Source organism: Ochotona curzoniae, unplaced genomic scaffold (assembly GCF_017591425.1).
Source record: "Ochotona curzoniae isolate NIBS_2020 unplaced genomic scaffold, NIBS_Ocur_1.0 scaffold_4937, whole genome shotgun sequence".
Taxonomy (NCBI): Eukaryota; Metazoa; Chordata; class Mammalia; order Lagomorpha; family Ochotonidae; genus Ochotona; species Ochotona curzoniae.
Genome location: NW_024467126.1, coordinates 3,251,242 through 3,257,241, shown reverse-complemented (window position 1 = coordinate 3,257,241; position 6,000 = coordinate 3,251,242).

Below are 6,000 nucleotides of genomic sequence, written 5' to 3'. Positions count from 1 at the left end.
TGCTCCAACTGACTCAGTTTCTACCCAGCTCCCCGCCCATGGCTTGGGAAAGCAGCTTAGAACGGTTCAAGTCCTTTGGATTAGCTCTGGCCATTGCGGCAATCTGGGGAGTGAACAAGTGAATAGATCTGTGCCTCTCCTTCTCTTTGTTCATCTACATTTCAAATAAAAATAAGTCTTTTAAAAATATATGTGTTATTTTGGGGGCTGGCACTGTGGTCTGAGCGGGTAAAGCTGGCAACTGTGGCGCTTGCATGCCATATGGAAGAAGTTCCCAGCTCCTGACTGCAGCCCCGCCCCACTTCTGGCAGCGACGTCCTCCCAGTCCTGCCTGCAGCCCCGCCCCACTTCTGGCAGCGACGTCCTCCTAGTCCTGCCTGCAGCCCCGCCCCACTGCTGGCAGTGACGTCCTCCTAATCCTGCCTGCAGCCCCGCCCCACTGCTGGCAGCGACGTCCTCCCAGTCCTGCCTGCAGCCCCGCCCCACTGCTGGCAGTGACGTCCTCCTAGTCCTGCCTGCAGCCCCGCCCCACTGCTGGCAGTGACGTCCTCCTAGTCCTGCCTGCAGCCCCGCCCCACTGCTGGCAGCGACGTCCTCCCAGTCCTGCCTGCAGCCCCGCCCCACTGCTGGCAGTGACGTCCTCCCAGTCCTGCCTGCAGCCCCGCCCCACTGCTGGCAGCGACGGCCATCCGAGGAGTGAACCAGCAAAGGGATGCTCCCCCTGTCTCTGTTTCTTTCTCAACCTCCTTCACTCTTTCTTTTTAAGTTGCATTCCCCTAATCTTTTCTTCCCTCATTAGTTGAAAGGGACAGAGACAGAGCTTCCACCCCCAAATGCCTGCCACAAGCCAGGGCTGGACCAAGCTGAAGGCAGGATGGGAACTGGGTGGAGCCACTGCTGCCTCCCCAGTGAACGGGCAGGAAGCTTGACTCGGCAGCAGGGCAGGGACCGGAATGCAAGCACCTCAGGCGGTGTGCTCGGCCCGACCCGAACCCCGCAGTTCTTACAGGTGGAAGAACACACCACTTGGGGCCTGGATATTCCACGTCCGTGGCATTCTAGTAGCAACAAACTTGGCTCACTGATGGGCACGGCTTGGCAGAAGGGCGGCTGGGTGGGCTGGGTACCAAAGGATGCTTGTGGGGTGTGAAGAGGCCTTTCTGTATAGCCACAGGGGCAGTGGTGGCCTGTATGGGTGAATGCTAAACTTAGACATGTCTGCAAAAAAAAAAAAAAAAAAAAGCTACGTTTTTAGAATCTCAGCTATGCATGGAAACGACTTTTGATTTATTTTGATTTTATTTGAAAGAGAGAGAGGTTTTTTTCCCCCCATCCTCCAAACCTACAACAGCCCAGAATTGGAGCAGGCCTAAACTAAGAGTAAATAACTCCATCTCCTAAAATAAGAGTAAGTAACTTGGGCCTCCCACGTGGGTGGCAAGGAGCCAGGTATGCCAGCCGCCCTGCTGCCTCCCAGGGTGGGCACACCAGGAAGGCCTGGGCGTGAAATTGGGCGCTGCCAGAGGGATGCTGGTGCCCCCAGCGGTGTCTCAGGCACTATGCCAAAGCCCTGTGTAGAACAGGTGTTTTTTTGTTTTTTTGGTTTTTTGTTTTTCTGCATTCCTGGCAAGATAGCAGAGGAGCTGTTAGGGTTTTGGACCCTGCCCCCGTAGCTGGAGTTGGGCAATCAGGGGGAACTTTGACCTTTGTCTCCAGGGACCTCCTCCCCCCTCCAGGTTCCCACACCGCATCTGTACCCCAGGCTCTTGTGCCCCCAGGAAGTGCCCAACTTCAGGAATCCGTCCCCACTTGCACTAACCACTGGCCGGTCCACGTGGCCAGGTCTGCGGACATCTGTGGTTGTTTTAACGAGGGACCAGGTGAGGGAGGGGTGTGCTGCCTGCCTCCGCTGGCTGGAAGCCAGGGACACCCAGGCAGTAGACAGGACGGTCCCCACGCCCAAGGCTGAGCTGCTGTTTGCAGCGGAGTTCCAGATGCTGCACTTCCAACCCTGCGCCGCCATGCTGGCCCCTGGAACAGATTCACCGTGAGCAAGGAGCTGACGGAGCAGTGCTCCGCCCCCACTCGCTCGCATCCCGGATGAGTGAGCTACTCCAGGTTCCGGCTGCTGGACCAACGGCAACACAGAGACATGAACTGAAGCCCTAAGTTCCCTGGGAACGCTCACTGCTTGGGGTGACCCGGGTTTAAGAACCCCTGCTACAGCATCCTGCCGACTTCCCAGCCCCCAAACCCTCCGGGCTCACCTGCTCACCCCCCCCCCCCAGTCCGCTGCACATGCTCCTTGCACTGTCCTCCGTTTTCTTTCCTAGATGTCACATGACAGGCTGGGCAGTGTGGCCTTCCCACACAGCTGTTGTCTGCTCAGCCGTGACCCTTTCAAGTTTGTCCACGTTTATTTGGGGCTTGGTAGCACGTTTCAAAAACAAACCTACCAAAAACTCCTGCAGGACCTGCGTGATGCAGCAGGACCCGAGGTGATTTGTTCTCTCATTCATCAGGGGATATCTCGGTTGCTTCCCATGTTGGCCCTCATGAATAAAGCTACAAGTGTTTTTGGTAAGATTTCTTTTAATTTGAAAGGCAGAGAGACCAGGAGCAACACTCCTGACCGCTCCCAACAGCCAGGTCTTTGATGGGTATGTGACAGGTCTCAGTATCCACACACAAATCCTTAAGGACACACAATGTTGCGTTTCCCCCGAGAGCTGCCATCTGCAGTGCCATCTCAGTGTCACGGCTAGGTTGTGGGGCCAGCACCAGGGCCCAGCCGTTAAGCCTGTAATACCAGTGTCCTACATGAACCACTGGTGTGGGTCTACATTTTTTTTTAAAGATTTATTTATTTATTGGAAAGTCAGATATACACAGAGGAGGAGAGACAGACAGGAAGATCTTCCTTCCGATGATTCACTCCCCAAGTGAGCCACAACGGCCGATGCTATGCCGGTCCAAAGCTAAGATCCAGGAACTTCCTCCGGGTCTTCCACGCGGGTGCAGGATCCCAAAGCTTTGGGCCGTCGACTGCTTTCCCAGGCCACAAGCAGGGAGCTGGATGGGAAGTGGGGCTGCCGGGACCAGAACCGGCGCCCATATGGGATCCCGGGGCGTTCAAGGCAAGGACTTTCGCCATTAAGCCACGCCGCCAGGCCCTACATTTATTATTTTTTTTTAATTGAAAGCAGACAAGCAGTATGAGAAAGTCAGAATAGAAGGGGATTGCCCAGTTTTTAAAAAGTCATCTACACAACTCAGGAGGAGATCTCTCCCTGGTCCTCGCTTGGGTCCAACCTTGGGTCCCACCTTCTCATGCAATGACGTCAGGATCGCTCCAGAAACCCCTCAAAACAAACTAACAAACAAAACTCCAGAATAGATAGAGAAAACAAGGAAAGTTTGGAATCAGACAGGAAACGGTCAGTGTGGATTCACTTATACCTCACTAGGTGAGACACAAAGATTAGTTACTCCTCACTAGGGTATTAAGGATTTCTCTGCACACCCCTCCTAAAACTGTTCACCTAAACTGTTGACACATGTCTTGTTAGCGTTATAAGCCACTCTAGAATACAAAAAAAAAATCCAAGTTCAGCAAAATTATGCTTCAACACTTTATAATGCTAAATACTATAATGAAAATAGACACGAGACAGCTGAATAGTAATCTATAGCCATTTTAAGGTGAATAGAACCCGGTTATATATAAACTAAAATTGAAATGTCAATGAAGGAGTCACAGGATGTGGTTAAGAACTTGCCTTTTTTAACATATTGGTTACTCAATAACATGTCAATTAATTCCATAACATTATAAATTGTTGCTGATGTTATGTTGGGGCTTTTGGTTGATCGGGATGATACTCTGCCGGCTCTACCTTCAGACCAGAGAGGGTCTCCCCAAGAAGCAGCTGAACTTATCTGGACAATAAGATGCTGGATTCTATGCTTGGTGTATGCTTGCAATGAAAGACTCTCATGTAAACTTGAACCTGGGTAATGCAACAAGGTGGAGGACCCCACCGCGGGGAGAGGGTCAAGGGAGGGGTGGGGGGAATCCCAGCACCTATAACACTGTGTCACATCATGCAATGTAATTAATAATAATAAAAAGTCATCTGCAAAGGAACGCAGGTTCCGCCCCACTCCACGATGGCAGGTGGCGTGTTCTTGTCCCAAAGTTGGGAGCAAGGGGAGACTGACCACGGCCTTCTTCTTCAGCATGACTCAGTGGCCCAACTCCCTCCGAAACAGAAGAGAAACACTGTCGAAATCGGAGCGGAGGCAAAGCTCTCCCTGCTGAGTGACAACATGATTGTTCTGGCCAAAGACAACACGTCTCAGAGTCCACACCTGCAGACAGCAAAACCGTGGCGTGCAAGGTCAGGTCACATGGCCACTGCAAGGCTCTACATCAGCAAGAAACAGGAAAGGTCAGGGCCTGCTGCGGTAGCCTAGTGGCTAAAGTCCTCGCCTTGCATGTGCCGGGATCCCATATGGTTCCCATCCAGCTCCCTGCCTGTGGCCTGGGAAAGCAGTTGAGGGCAGCCAAAGCCTTGGGATCCTGCACCCGTGTGGGAGACATGGAGGAAGGTCCTGGTTCCTGGCTTCAGATTGACTCAGCTCTGACCATTGTGGCCACTTGGGGAGTGAACCAGCAGATGAAAGATCTTCCTCTCTGTCTCTCCTCTCTGTATGTCTACCCTTCCAATAAAAATAATATAATAAAATAAATATTTTTAAAAGGAAAGTACATTTTGATTAATGTCATCTACAGTAGCATTAAGTACATTATTCAGGACCAAATTTAACATGAGCTGTGCAAAACTCCTACAGTGAAAATACCAAAACATAGCTATGAGAAATAAAAGGTGTAAACAGAGAGATCCACCATATTAACAGACTGCAAGAAAATGACCCACTAAACAGAGTTAACTGAAAAGCAGAGTAAGAGAGAAGAGAAAAATGGATCTTCCATCTACTGTTTCGCTCCCAAATGGCTGCAACAGCAAGGGCTGGGCCAGGCTGAAGGCAGCAGCCAGCAAGTCCACTTGGGTCTCCCAAGTGAGTAGCAGGGTCCCAAGCATTCGTATAGCATCTGTTCACACACACACACACACACACACACACACACACAGGTGTGTCAGCAGGAAGCCGGAAGCTGCATGGCACGCAGAGACCGTCTGTGGTACCTCAATGCTGCCTGGGTTCCGGGGTGAACCACCGTACCATCATTGCCAGCCGACCTCACTACCAGCTTCCATCTGCTAACATTTCATGAAGGACTGCGGTATATCTGCCACGAGACGCTGTTCCATGAGCTTGCTTTCCTTCAGATTGGGCAAGGAGAGGCGAGCCTGGCGGAGTGAGTTGGGAAGTGTCCTCTCCACTTCTGCTTACTGAGAGAGTTTGTACAAGACTCAGATGACTTTTCCTTTCTATTTTTTAAAAAGATTTACTCATTGTTGCATCAGAAGTAATGGAACCGGGACTAGCACCACCCAGGGGTTCCTGGTGCTGCAGGCGGAGGGTTAGCTCACTATGCTACAGCACTGGTTTCAGTTCTTCCTTCAGCGCATACGCAGACTCACCAGCCAAGCTTCCAGGAGTGTGTGCACGTGTGGGAATCGTCACGGGGGACCGCGGCCGTGAGCCCGTCACGGGGGACCGCGGCCGTGAGCCCGTCACGTGGCGCTGCGGAGGAGGGCGATCTGGGCAGCGAGAAGGCAGCCAGGTAGGCGCGGCTGTGTGGAAGCAATGTAGACATTTATGTGTGCAATCCGTCGCGTGTGTCTGTCCCATCTACTCCCGTGCCTGACTGCCCAGGCAGTCGGGCAGCAAAGGCGCCCCATGGAGATGGCCGCACCTGGCACCAAGGTCTTCCTTCTAGAGTTGTAAAAGATGCCAGGGTGGGCAGGGCCCTTCCGAGAGTTCACACGGCTTCAGCAAGTGAGAAGTGTTCGGAAAATCAGAGGAACATGT